This window comes from Hippopotamus amphibius, chromosome 4, assembly GCF_030028045.1.
Source record: "Hippopotamus amphibius kiboko isolate mHipAmp2 chromosome 4, mHipAmp2.hap2, whole genome shotgun sequence".
NCBI lineage: Eukaryota > Metazoa > Chordata > Mammalia > Artiodactyla > Hippopotamidae > Hippopotamus > Hippopotamus amphibius.
In genome coordinates, this window is record NC_080189.1 from 155140668 (window position 1) to 155154734 (window position 14067).

Consider the following 14067-nt stretch of genomic DNA (forward strand, 5'->3'; position numbering starts at 1 on the left):
GCAACAAAAGATGCCACCGCAATGAGAAGCCCACACACCTCAACAAAGAGTAGCTCCCACTCGACACAATTAGAGAAAGCCTGCATGCAGCAACAAAGACCCAACACGGCCAAAAATAAATAAATAAATAAATAAATAATAAATAAATAAATAAATAAATAAATAAGTGAGTTACTAAGTCCAGCCTACACTCAAAGGGAGGGAATCAGTCTCTGCCTCTTGAAGGGAGGAGGACCAAAGAATTTGTGGACATATTTTAAAACCACCACACCTAGTATGAGTTTGGTTTTCTGCCACTTGCAACCAACAGACTTCTGATAGATATTCAGGAGTTTATTGCTATTGTATCAGTGCTGTTATAACATGGCTTGTGGCAAAACATACAAACAAAAACCCAGTGGCCAAGAAAGTGGCAACAAAGCATATCTTACAAGTGCCAATTTGATCCTGTCCTGCCTAAGCTCAAAAACCTCCAATGGCCCTCATTGTCCAAAAGTCCAAATTTCTTTACATCAGGGACAAAGCCTACCATGGTCAGGTCCCTGTATCCTCACTCCCACTCTCCCACAAACTCCCTGCCTCAGAATCTCCAGGCTGCTCTCCTCTGTATAAGCCATATTTCCATGTATCTGTGCCTCTGTCCACGCTGTTCAGACTCCTCCCTGTAGACCTCTGCTTATCTCGCAAACCCAACTCAAGTGTCAGCTCTCCTGTGACGCTTTCTCTAACGCCATCCTCAAAAATCATGATGTTACTTTATTACTGTCTACTGACTGTCAGGCGCTTCATATTTGTTATGTTCAATTCATAAATCCATAACCCAGAATTTAGGTGCTATTTATATTATCCCATTTTACAAATAAGAAGATTTAGGCTCCTCCAGCGAGGTTGAGAAATGTGCTTATCATCCAGCTGGTAAGTGGCAAGACAAATACACTCTAGATAGTTAGTTAGTTAGCTAGTTAGTTAGTCCTTCCCCTGCTTCTAAACCACCATGTTCATATACCCTGAGCATAGTTACAGGTGAATCTGGCTCCCCTAAGGGACCATGAACTTCTTAGGGGTGTAGACCCCCTATTTTGTATAACCATCCTTCATGGAGCATTTCACTGTATGTGTTAGACACAGGGATTAATGTTGCCCATTTTCCAGATGAGTAAATCGAGCCTCAGAGGAATTACATGATCGAGGTCTGGCTCTAGACTTCACGCCCTTATGTGTAACAGTACATGAGGCGTAGCAAGTGCTTGGTGTGCACTCATTGGAAGGCACGACTGGGGTGAAAGAGCAAATGAGAACTGGGTGGCCCCCAGGCGCCCCATCCCACACCATCTCCAGCTGGGGGCTGGGAGGCTGCTGTTTACCTGTCTCTGGTTGAATTGGGGTTGGAGGTGTTGGGGGCCTACAGACATGAAAAGTGGAAATACTCCAACTGGAAGCCAAGGGCTGACTTCTGGTACTGGCTCAGCTTCCATCCAACTAGGTGACCCTGGGTGGGTCTTTCCACCCCATACGGCCTCCTTTTCTAATGTCAGATGAAGAGGAAGCGCTAAGATCCCACCAAGCAATGCCAGGTGGGATTTGAGATGACCCCACATAGAAAGGGGCAGCCCAGACCCTTGTGGGGTCCAGCAGCTCCTCAGGAGGCCAGAGTCTACAACTGGCCCACCAAGGTGGGCCTCTGCCCTGGACCAAGTGGGTGCCCACCCCCCATGGGCCACCCCGGCTTCTTGGTGCTCCACTCAGAGTCCTCCATCTCATATAAGAATCTGAGATGAGCTTTCACCCCATGAGCCTTACCTTGAATGTGTTCAAGTTCAATTTTATCTGCTGTCCTTGTCCTTGCCTGGGCCCCCAGAGAAGATGAACTCCATCTGGAGTTTCTCCCATGCCTCCACTGCCTCGGTCAGCCAAACCGTGGTTGGATCAACAACAACTTCATCATTCATTTCCGCCTCCAACCCTTACTAAGTGCATTAGCCGACAAGAGCCCCAGGGTTGACCTTTGTGGCATCCATTGTTATGGCTGTTATTATAGACACAAACAAGAGCTGGGATAATAATTCGCAGTGAAATGGTTCTTTAACCAGAAAGCTAGAAGACTCTGGAACCATGACCTCATGGCCTGCCTGGCACCCTCCCCCCAGCCTTTTTTTCAAGTCCCTCTTCCACGCTTGGCCTTCTGGGAAGCCCTCCTCCACATTCCCTCTAACTCTATTTTGACTCCACCTTAAGACCATGGTCCCAGGTTCCAGCCTGGAGGAGAAGCCTCACAAAAGACACTGTCCAGGCCTCAAAGATATTTCTGTCTCCCATTTGCCCCATCATTCTGAGTAAGTCCTATCACAGATCTGTTTCTCTAGTTGCTCAGAAGGAAGAAGACGTGTTAGCAGTGAATGTGTTGAAGTGTTTTCAAATACTAAGGATGGAAAAGGAACTGGGCCAATACAGTCTTGAAGCTGGTATAGAGCTCACTGTGGCTGTTGGTGTCGCCTGCTCTTGGCTGGCCCAAGGTGAAGTTATCTGCAGGTACAAGCTGTCCTTGGAGAATTATTACTGTCACGTTCACATATACGTAGCTGTTGAGCATCTTTCTTACTTTCTTTCCTCTCCTTTGTTCTTCCTTCCTTTCCTTTCTTTCTACCATCTGAAAGTCAGAACACATTTGCTGTCACACCAAAACTACCCAGCCTATGGCGAAGAAGAAGCTCACCTAGCCGCGAGATATCTCCAAAATATTTTGGGAACCACAGCAAGTCAAAATGTGGGAGCCAGTCAAACACGGTTCCCTGAATTATTCTGGAAATAAAACCGCAGGCAGGAGGGGATTATCTGCAATGAGAAAGGAATGTGCAAAGTGGTAGGGAAAGAAATGGAGATTAGAGAGACAGAGTCTCCAGGAAATATAGCCTTCTCTACAAAACAATGGTGTGGCTTGACAACCAAATGGAATAATGTGGGTTCTGAGATATTTTCAAGTGTTTAAAAAAAGAATTGACTGCAGAATCAGGGAAGGCCTGTGTGTGTGTGTGTGTGTGTGTGTGTGTGTGTGTGTGTTTAACTCCCCCGTAAATATCGATTTTCCCACCTCCCTGTGAAAAAAGCAGGGAAAGAATCACAGATCCTAGATGGAGGTACATGCTGGACCAGATGGGGAAGCTGGATGGAGATGGAGCTGCCACCTGGACAAGAGGAGCTGCAGAAGGGACAGAGACATAGGGATGAAGGAGGGGAGGAGGTGAGCAGAGCTAGAGTGAGCAAGACCCAGAGACGGCAGGGCAGTGCACACCAGAGTGGGTGCTGGTGGTCTGACTCGGAAACATTTTCTCCATCTGCAAGATGGGGATATTGGCAATGTCTCTGAGGCAAGGTGATGATTAGTCGGGGTTCTCCAGAGAAACAGAACCGGTGGGATGTGTATACATAGAGAAAGAGATTTATTATAAAGAATTGGCTCCTGCGATTAAGGAAGTGAGCAAGTCCTAAGATCTGCAGGGTGAGTGGGCGAACTGGAGAGCTGATGGTGTAGCTCTAGTCTGAAGGCCGGCAGCTCAAGACCCAGGAAGAGCTGATGTTTCCGTTTGAGTCCAAGGGCAGAAAAAAAAGCCAGTATCCCGGACTTCCTAGGTGGCGCAGTGGTTAAGAATCCGCCTGACAATGCAGAGGTCACAGGTTCGATCCCAGCTCCAGGAAGATCCCAGCTCCAGGAAGATCCCACATGCCGCAGAGCAACTAAGCCCGTGTGCCAAAAAAAAAAAAAAAAAAAAAAGCCAGTATCCCAGTTTGAAGGCCATCAGGCAGGAAGAATGCTCTCTTACTCAGAGGACAGTCAGGCTTTTTTGTTCTGTTTAGGCCTGATTGGATGAGGCCCACTCACATTAAAGAGGGCACTCTGCTTCACTCTATCAACTGATTTAAATATTAACCTCATCTCAAACCAGAGATGACACCTCCACAATAACGTTTGACAAAATATCTGGGCACCTGTGGCCCAGTCAAGTTGACCCACAAAATGAACCATCACACAAGGTTATACTGAGGATGGAACACATGAACCTGCATCTGTGGAATCCATATATTTGTATTCATGTGTACAGATGGCAGCCGAGTTAACCACTACAACTGTGCCTTGTTCCCGACCTGAAATTCCCTTCTGTTGTTTTCTAGGTAAAGTATGCCCTGGATCTGGGGGAAGGGGGTGGGGACAGCCATGGAAGGGAAAGGGAAAGGGAGTAGCAACCAGATAAATATTTCTGTTAGTGGCAGGAGGGTAATGGGAGAGCCAGGACCACAGCATCTGGGGCTTAAGAAAAAGAGCAACTAGAGAAGCTTAAATATAGGGCTATAGGGAGAGGGACCAAGGCCAGGCCTGGGTGAGTTGGTGGACTCTGCCCTGGGGAGCCACAGTGCAGATAATCCCTGCCTTGATTCCTTGAGGGCTGTTATTCCTACCAGTCTCAGTGCCAGGGCCAGGAGGGCAACCCATCCTCATGTTCCCAGCTATAGGTTATATAAGACAACAGCACCGTTATTATTTTCAGTATGATTATTATTATTATTGGCCCATGCCATGCAGCATGTGGGACCTTGGTTCCCTGACCAGGGATTGAACCCATGCCCCCTGAAGTGGAAGCATGGAGCCTTAACCACTGGACCACCAGGGAAGTCCCCAAACATCAGCATTATACATACATAGTCTCTATAAAATTAGATTAAATTAAATTAGAAGACGATTCAAAATCCTTGTTCTTATCAGAAGCAAGTCAGCAACAGAGGCAGCCTCACTCCACAAGTTTCCTCTGGCCCTCAGAATTCTGGACGAGGTGGGCAGGGGCACCTACCTCAATCCTTGGGATGTAGGACCTCCTGGAAAGTTGGATTTCTCACTCCATTCTAGTAGGGCTGGTGTCATGGTTCCAGAAGTATGTACTTCTAACAATCTAAGTGCAAGTTGAGAAAAAGTCCACAAACACGGGCCTCTCATGGTTCTGGCCTTGATTTCACAACCCCAAGGCCATGTCCTTATGGGGGGCTGAGCAGAGGCAGTGCCCAGGAGTCCTTGGGCATCAGCTGTGCACAGCTTTCCAGCATTTCTTTTGTCACAAGAAATCAAACATTGGGACTTCCCTGGTGGCACAGTGGTTAGGAATCCGCCTAACAATGCAAGGGACATGGGTTCTATCCCTGCTCTGGGAAGACCCCATATGCCGTGGAGCAACTAAGCCCATGCACCACAACTACTGGGCCCACACACTGCAACTACTTAGCCTGCATGCCACAACTACTGAAGCCCGCATGCCTAGAGCCTGTGCTCTGCAACAAGAGAAGCCGCTGCAATGAGAAGCCCACACAGAGTAGCCCCTGCTCACCACAATTAGAGAAAAGCCCGTGCACAGCAACAAAGACCCAACGCAGCCAAAAAGAAAAAAAAATTGCACATTATTGTGGGCGATGAGCAAGTTTCAGAACAGGGCAGAATGCAGAGTCCGTCATTCCCCTGCTGTCCCTGCTGGAATCTCACACTCAGGGATCCCCATTTGGGTCCAGTAGGGTGAGCATGTCCAGAGGAAGCAGGGGGCAGGTGGACAGAGGTCAATGCCCAGCTCTAGGATGATTCCTGTGCTACTCTGGGCTAGTCACCCAGCCACTCTGGGTTTAATTTCTCCTCGCTTCTGAACACAGTAGTTCTCAACCCTGGCTAAAATTACTTGATGAACTTCAAAAAGGACAATCACACCTGGGCCCCAACCCAGATGGATAACATTAGACTCTCTGGGGTAGAACCGGGGAATTGGTAAGTTAGAAACATCCCAGCTGCTTCTAATGTGCACATCCATTTTTTCCTATTTGGCAGTTTCTAATCTGTTGGGTTGGCAACCAGATACCCAACCTTGTTAGGATGGAATGGAGTGTAGAGAGGGGTAGTGAGGAGGCTGATTTTATGTGGCTCCAGGATTTGAATTGGAGTCACAGGAACAAATTACAAGGAGGCAGATTTTGGTTCAGACTCAGAAGGAATTTCGAACCATCCCAGAAACACCTCTTCTTGAATTGGTTTCATAATGACCAGCCTATGAACCACACAGGATGTCGTGTGTAAATTTATCTTGAACATGCCTAATTTTGCAGAGAGAGATAAATTACCTAGTTTAGTAGATTTTACTCCAAATAGCTTTTGGCTGTTTCCAAAAATCAAATCCATTCCCAAGAGCAATCCCAGTGTCACTTCCCGCAAGTTCCTTAACCTCTCTGAGCGTCCAGGACCCCATCCCTAAGATGGTTGAGAGGGCTCACTCAGAGGTCTCACTGTGATGAGATTTCAGTGAAATAAGGAAGGAACATGAAAGCTCCAGATTCCGCTGATTGAACCTAAATGAAGGCGAATCCTCAGGCCATCAGTGAGGATCTGAAAGGACAGCATTTATTCCTAGTTCTGAAACTAGTTTTAAGCCTGGAGGGGAGAGCTCTGGGCCTGGGTTGGACTCCAGCTTCATCACCCAGTAGCGACGTGACTTGATTTCTCGAACCTCAGTTTCCCCATCTATCAATGGGACGAGGCGGGTCAAATGGGAAATACTTAACACAGATCTTAGCACAGAGCCTAACGTTTGGCAAGTGCTCCATGCACGGCGATGCCTTGTTCACTGTTATCACCCTTGAAGTAAATCCATAGCCTAACTAGGCTGCTTTGAAGGGGAAAAGCCTTTTGTGGATGTGTAAGTCTGGAATGTTTGTTAGGAAACCCGCCCCACCTGTCTGTGGCCACAGCTCCCAGAGAGTTTGTTGACTTCCACTCAAGTCCCAGGCCTTTGGCTCAGGAGCTCCACTCCTGTAGAGCGCATCTGGGCATGAGAACAGAAGCCAAGGCAAGTGTTTGCTTTGGAACAAAGCAGAGACAAGGATGGATTTCTGGAGGCGCTCGCCATTTCCGAGGAAGGAGTCATCTGTTTCTCATGTGATGGAGCAGTGGGGTGGAATCCATCTTCCTGAACTGTCTCATGCAGTTCCTGTGGATCAGGAGAGGGGCTGAGGGAGGACCAGCCCCCTCCACAGCCAGGCCTAGATTTTGAAGATGGACTTGCATTTCTTTTGTGTCTTCTAAGGTTAGGCGAAAAGCATTTCCAAGTTGCTTGCTCTCGTCTTCTCCTCCATAACTGGATGAGTGTGTGTGTGTGTGTGTGTGTGTGTGTGTGTGTGTGTGTGTGTGTGTATGAGAGAGAGAGAGAGACAGTGCATGTGAAGGGGAAATGTTGCTGGGGAAGGTGTCCAGGTGATCAATCCTGAGTCACTGGCTCTGGAAAACACCACCAGAGCCCTGATTAAAATTTCTAAGGGCTCTTTAACTCCTCTCCCTCACTGTGGGGTTCAAGAAACTGCTTTCCTGATGCAGCTAAAAGTGTCAGCCTGGTTGCAGAAACCCCCACACAGAACCACCCCTCAAACACACCCAGCCATCATTAACAAGGGAAAGGTAATTTCCCCCCAAAACAACAACAAAACAAGGCACCCACAGCTCAGAATTTGTTTTGAATTAGTTATTTTATTTTTGTTATTTTGTTGTTGTTGACGAGTCAAGGGATGGACTGAGTGAGGTTCCGAGGCCCTACTGCATACTGATATTCCCAATGTTTCTTTTGTTCTACTTGGTGCCCAGGGGCAAGGGTAGCTTCCCAACTCCCAACCATTCAGAGCCCCCACCCCTACCCCTTCCCCCAACCCTTCCCCCTGCTGTGGACGGAAGCTGGTGGTGGAAACGGTGCAGGGAAAGTGGAGTTGTCACAGCTTGTTGCAAATGGATGGAAGGTGGACGTCAGGGGCTGTCAGTGCCACATCTCTCAACAAACCCAAATTACTGCCCCAGGATTTCCATGGAAAGAACTGGGAAATGTGGAGAGACAGAACTCATGATACCTGTTGCTTAATAAGGATTGCATGCCTGCTTCCATGAGCAACTACTGACCTCATTGCTATGCTCTAGAGGTCCACAGGAGGGTCTGGTCAGGTGGCCTTGTGTGACTTTGCCAAGAATGACCATCTTGCTAGGGGCAGGCAAGAACTGAACATTTAGTGAGTCCCTTCTATAAGCCAACATTGAGCTAACAGCTTGACACATATTCTCTTACTAAATCTTCACCACAGCCATGTGAAATAGGGGAGGGGAAACTGAGACTCAGGTTGTGTGTTAGTCAGGATAGGCGAGGTTGTGCTGTAGTAACAAACAGTCCTAAGAATCTCAGTGGTTTTATGCAATTAGTATGTATTTGCCACTCACAGCAGCCTTCCATGCAGTGACTCCAGGACTCTGGCTGCTTTGATCTTTTGGCCCACCATGTCAACTCAAGGCCTCCACCACAACTGCCATGGCAGAGGAAGAGAGAGACTGGAGAATCGTACATGAGTTTCTCCCTTAGCCTAGAAATGAACTTCTGTTGTCATTTCAGTTGCTAGTTGTCATTTCAGAACTAGTCCTATGGCCCCACTTGCCTACATGGGCAGGTCTTCCATGTGCTGGGAAGGGGAGGAGCATAGGATATTGGTGAACATAGGCGACGTTGATCACAGGGAGCTTTAATAACTAGCAGGTAGTAGTTGGCAGAACTAAGATGTAAACTGAGTTCTGCCTAGAATTAAAGCTCAAGCTCTGTCCATGACACTTGGAGCCAGTGAGAGGGCCCCTTTCCTCCAGCCTTGTTCAGCAGGCCTTGTGTGACCCACTGGGCACAAAGACAGTCATTAAATAGCAGCAGTAGGCCCTGTATTTCTACAAAGCCTCCACATTTTCAAGGCTTCTTAAAGTATGTTGGTTTACCAAACCCCTAAAACACCATAATGAAACAGAAAGGGAAAATTTCGTAGCCCCACATCTTGAGCCCCACATCTCAAGAAACCGAAGCCAGAAAGGTGAAGAGACTGGGCACGCTCAGAGCTAGTTATTGAAAAACCCGAACTAGAACCTAGTTCTGATAAAGCCTCATTTGAAACTCTTCCCAACCCATCCCACTCTCTGTAATTTTACTATCTGGAAAGACCACCCTTTCCCCTAAAATTATCTCCTCTCCTCTAAAATCCCACCCTCAGGACACCTGCCTTCACTGGACCCTCTTTTGGGGGATGTCATCATTAATGCTCACAAAACAATGTGTCACACTGTAAAGCCTTACATTTAAGAACATTTGAGACAAAATTTAGATAATGGACAGAGCGGGGTGAAGGGGGGTGTCCAGAAAGGCTGTATTGAGAAGCCATTGGCCTTGGTGAAATGGGGATAAAGGGGGAGTCCATTTCAGGTGGAAAGTCCTTCCTAATGCTCTCTTTCCTCTGTTCTAATTTATTGCATTTAAAATTTTTCAATGGGCCTTTCCATGTACTATTTTATTTCATATCCTGAACAATTCTGTTAGGGAATTGAGAGCTTGTTAGATCTCTCATTGAACAAAAAACTGAAACCTACAGAGGATAAAGTGACTTGTCTAGCATCAGAGCAAAACAGAGCCTAAACCCAAACAGTCAAAAATGTTAAAGAGTAATAACTGTCAGTTCTTGTGCATATGTGGTGAAACTGTCACGTTTAGAGCTACCTGCTAGTATATCAATTGATACATTTTATAAAAATCAAGTTTTTAGTATGAAATATTTCACACATAGAATGGATTTCTATATGCATGTATGATACTTAGAATAATAAAACACTATATCTATCACCCTGCTTATTACCAGTGTTCTAAAACATTAGGTCACTTTAAATTATAAAAATGACGTATACTCTCGGCACAAAATTCAAATCATGAAGAAGATGGAAACTTTAGTCTGTTTTCTCAACCTGTCGACCTCTGAATCCCACTCTCCAGGGCAACCACTGTTAACAATTGAACATAAGATCTTAAGTTCATTTTGGAACTTAAGATCCAGCTATATATATCAAGAGTCTAAAATAATGTCTATAACTTTTGGTCCCGTCACCCCTTGTGGGAATTTATCCCTGGAAAAGACCTCCCAGGATTCCCTCCTTTCCTAGACATGGCCAAGCTCATTCCCACACAAGTCCTTCCCCTTGTTGTTTCCTCTGTCTGGAAACCTGTTCCCCTAGATTTGCTCATGGTTGGAAGTCCATTCAAGTCTCAGCTCAGATGTCACCACCTCTGAGAGGATGCCCATGGTCACCTGTCTAGACTGGCTCCCTCTCCCCATGAAACCACCTGGCACAGAGTGGGAACATACATCTGAGTTAAGAGAATAACTGTCCACTCATGAAACCACCATTTGGTCTACTGACGCACCTTGGAACCCAGGCCGCTACTTCTGCAAAGACACAGTTCTGGCTGGCTTTCAAGATCTAAGGAACCCCCCTTTCACTTTGCCAGTTGGACTCATGTCTTTATTGGTCATTCTGGCGGGGCAAAGGAAATATCCTTTTAAAACTCAAGCAAACTGGGTGTTTGTCTTGTAACCTGTCAGAGGAAACAAACTGTAACAAACTTACCCTAAAGTCTTGTTGGGTTTGTTACCAAGCAGTTCTAGTTTTCAGAGTATAAAAAGTTTAATAAGTTGTAGGAGAATTCCCTGGCCGTCCAGTGGTTCCATCTCTGCCCTTCCACTGCAGGGGACTCGGGTTCGATCCCTGATGGGGGGAACTAAGATCCCTCATGCCGTGTGGCACAGCCCCCCCAAAAAAGTTTAATAACTTGTAAGTTTTATTAGTGATCTGGTTTTGCTTAAAATTATTTGGTATTTCAGAGTCTGTCACCTCATCAGAAGAGAGCTCAAAAGTGGGGATGTTTGCCTCTAGGCCCCATTTCAGTAAGATTTAATACATGATTGTAAATTTGCAAAAAAAAAAAAGATCTAAGGAACTGGCAGTGTGGGAAGTCACCAGCCAGGGGACATCCTGACTGTCCTTTTCTTCCAGCAGAAAGGTGGCCTTTCAGATGTAGATACTGCACGGTGGGTGACCTGCCCTCCCTCTCAACCCTCTTCATTCCTGTCTTCTAAAACAAACAAGAGGTAAGGAAAATTGGATGGGCGAGAGTCTCTGTCAAAACAACACCTAGTCCTACTTAATTAAGATGAATAATTTAAACACTCGAATTAGACAATGGAAACATTGAGAGTTTCCACCAAAACAGAAACTTAGCCAAGTGGGAGGGGTCTCCAGAAGCCTCCACAGCTGTTGGAGTTCGTGGGGAAGTCTTCTTGCTTAGCCTGGGGTTAGGGAGGAGAGGTGAGAAAGGGAAGACTAGAGCCTAATCAGAGCTCCACAAACCCTCTCTTTTTTTTGTTATAGTAACATAAAACATGTTTACAAAATAAATTATGTGAGGAAAAATCAAAACCTCACATAATCCTGCCACCCAGAAAGGCAATATTTTGGAGTGTGTCCTTGTAGTGTATTTTTTTTCCTTAGCATAATTATATTTTAAAATATTAAAATATGATTATATTATATACTTACTGCCTTATAAACTGCTTTTTTCATGTAATAATATATTGTGAACACTTTCTCATGCCATTAAATACTACTCAATGCTGTCAATTTTTTTTTTATAGCTGTTTAGTATCTCATTGTATGGCTGTATCATCCAACCAATGCCCTGTCATTGGAGATTTAAGTTGTCCCCAGTTTTTATAAGTAACTTGTCGATGGCTGTTTCTGAAATGCATACATGATTATTTCCTTAGGACTAATTCCCAGAAGTGGAATTTCTGTGTTAAAGGGAATGTAAAATTCTCAGGTTTTTTATGCAGCTGTTGTGGACAGCACATTTATATGTTTGAAGAGCATTAATAGACGTGGTTGACTACCTTATTCTTGGTCTCTTCATCTATATTTTCACTGAATGTAGTGGCACTGAGCTAGAAGGAGTACACAAAGTTTACATTCATATGGCAATTTCTGCCTTCAAAGAAGCTTGTATTTTAAACAAAACCATTTGATTTTTGAGCTGGATAACATAAAGCAAATCAATTAAACAGAAAAAAAAAGGTCTATTAATTGATCAAATAAATTAAAGACAGAAAATTAATGGAAGACCCTGATCTTCCTTGTTTTCTCTCATTAAGGAAGTACTTAAGTAATTAATTATTTAATGTGTGAAGTTTGCCATGTGTGCATTTATGTTTCATGCCTGCCTTTCATGGCACGCACGGATGACTGGCTGCCCAGTAGCCTTTTCCAAGCTCCTCCATGTTGCTCCCTATTACATAGGACAGTGAAAAAGCCAAAAATTCACTTTCCCAGATGCCCTAGCTGATGATGGTGGCAAGTATTTGCCCAATTAGAGCAAAGGGGATATCTCTTGCAGGGATCTGGGGAAGTTTTTTCCCTGTTCGACAAAAGGAGAGAGTTCACAAAACAAACTCTTATCACCTTGGCCCTGTACCCCATGCCCAAACTTTGAACCTTGTCATATCAGTGCATGATTCTGGGGGCTGTGGCAGCCATGTTATAACCATGAGGCAGTAAGCATCAGGATTTAAAAAAAACAAAAAACGAAAAAACTCTGATAATGGTTAGGCCTCCATTACATCAAGGGAGCTGTTGAATCTACCCTAGATTCTAACTCCCAAAATTAATATTTTTATGGCTTAAGTTAGTGTTCTCAATGTTAGTTGTTAGGTTTGCACATTCGGATCAATTCAGAATTTTGTTAAAGTAAGACTGATGCAGTAGCGCTGAGACTCTATTTTTATAGAGATCCCAGTTGATGCTGGTTCAGGGACCACACTTTGAGTAGCAAGCATCACTGTTTTATTGGCTTGAGGGATCTTAACTGGTACACCATTTTTCTGGATGCAAAGGTCACCCTCATTATTTCACAGGTGTGTGGCTCTGGGAACAATGAAACAGTAGGAAGGATTCTTTTCTGCCGAGGGTCCATTAGCCCCTCTGAATCCCAGCCCCTAGTCAGAACTGGAGGATTCCTAAATTAATGCATCATCCAGTGGTGAAGTCCTGGGTCCTGAGGCTGTAGACTGTTTGCAGATATGCTGTCCTGCACTGGCTGCCCCGGCCAGACCTACTTTTCTGACCAGATCTGCCCAGACAGGCAGCCTTAGGCAAAAGGGGCTGTAACTAGAGCCCTTCCTCCACCAGCCTCCATCTTGGCTCTGCTCTTTAAGTGGCATCTTTCTCTTCGGTTACTGAAAGTCAGGCTTCAGAAAACAGTGATGGTGAAATTTCAGGTCACAGAGAAAGAACACTGGATGAAGCCCTCCATTTCCTTCAGCGTTATCCACACGTTTACCCTTTCTTCCCTCTTTCCTTCCAGTCTCAGGGAAGATATGCTGGCCTCCTGCCTAACACAGCAGCCTCCAGTCTGTCACATCTGCTGCTCTGATACCTCTCAGCAAGGTCATCGGTGACCATCCAAGTTCTGCTTCTTCTCCCTGGAGGTCCAATAGGCTAGTCCATTTCTCTATTCCCTTGTACAGCAAAATTCCTCAGGTAGATTGGTCTGTCCTTGTATCTCCATCTCCTTCTGTCCCATTCACTCTTTTTTTTTTTTTTTAAGATTTATTTATTATTTTATTTATGTATTTTTGGCTGTGTTGGGTCTTTGTTGCTTCGTGTGGGCTTTCTCTGGTTGTGGCAAGTGGGGGCTACTCTTTGTTGCGGTGTGTGGGCTTCTCTCATTTCGGTGGCTTCTCTTGTTGCGGCTCTCGGGCTCTAGAGCACAGGCTCAGTAGTGGTGGCGCATGGGCTTAGTTGCCCCATGGATGTGGGATCTTCCTGGACCAGGGATCGAAACTGTGTTCCCTTCACTGGCAGGCGGATTCTTAACCACTGCGCCACCAGGGAAGTCCCCCCATTCACTCTTGTACTAACCCTTGTACTATCCCCACCGCCCCTCTGAAGCTCTCTTGTCAATGTTGCCCATGACCTCCAACTTGCCAATCTCAGCATTTTATGTGGGCCCCAGCTGATGGAAGCTTTTGGCACAGGTAAGCCCTCCCTCTCTCCTGCCTGTCTGCGCTTCACAAGCATCAGCACACCCCACTCACCTGGTTTCACTCTTACCTCACTGGCTCCTCTTTTTCAGTCTCCTGGGCTGGTTCAGCCTCCTCTTCCTG

The 14067-nt window shown here is 45.7% G+C and overlaps 1 non-coding gene across 1 annotated transcript; it reads left to right on the plus strand.

The window, feature by feature from the left end:
* The first annotated feature begins 10339 nt into the window (after positions 1-10339).
* On the plus strand, positions 10340-10466 carry LOC130852870 (small nucleolar RNA SNORA27). The gene has a single exon (XR_009053573.1). It is a non-coding gene; the product is annotated as a small nucleolar RNA SNORA27 (small nucleolar RNA).
* Positions 10467-14067: the final 3601 nt, after the last annotated feature.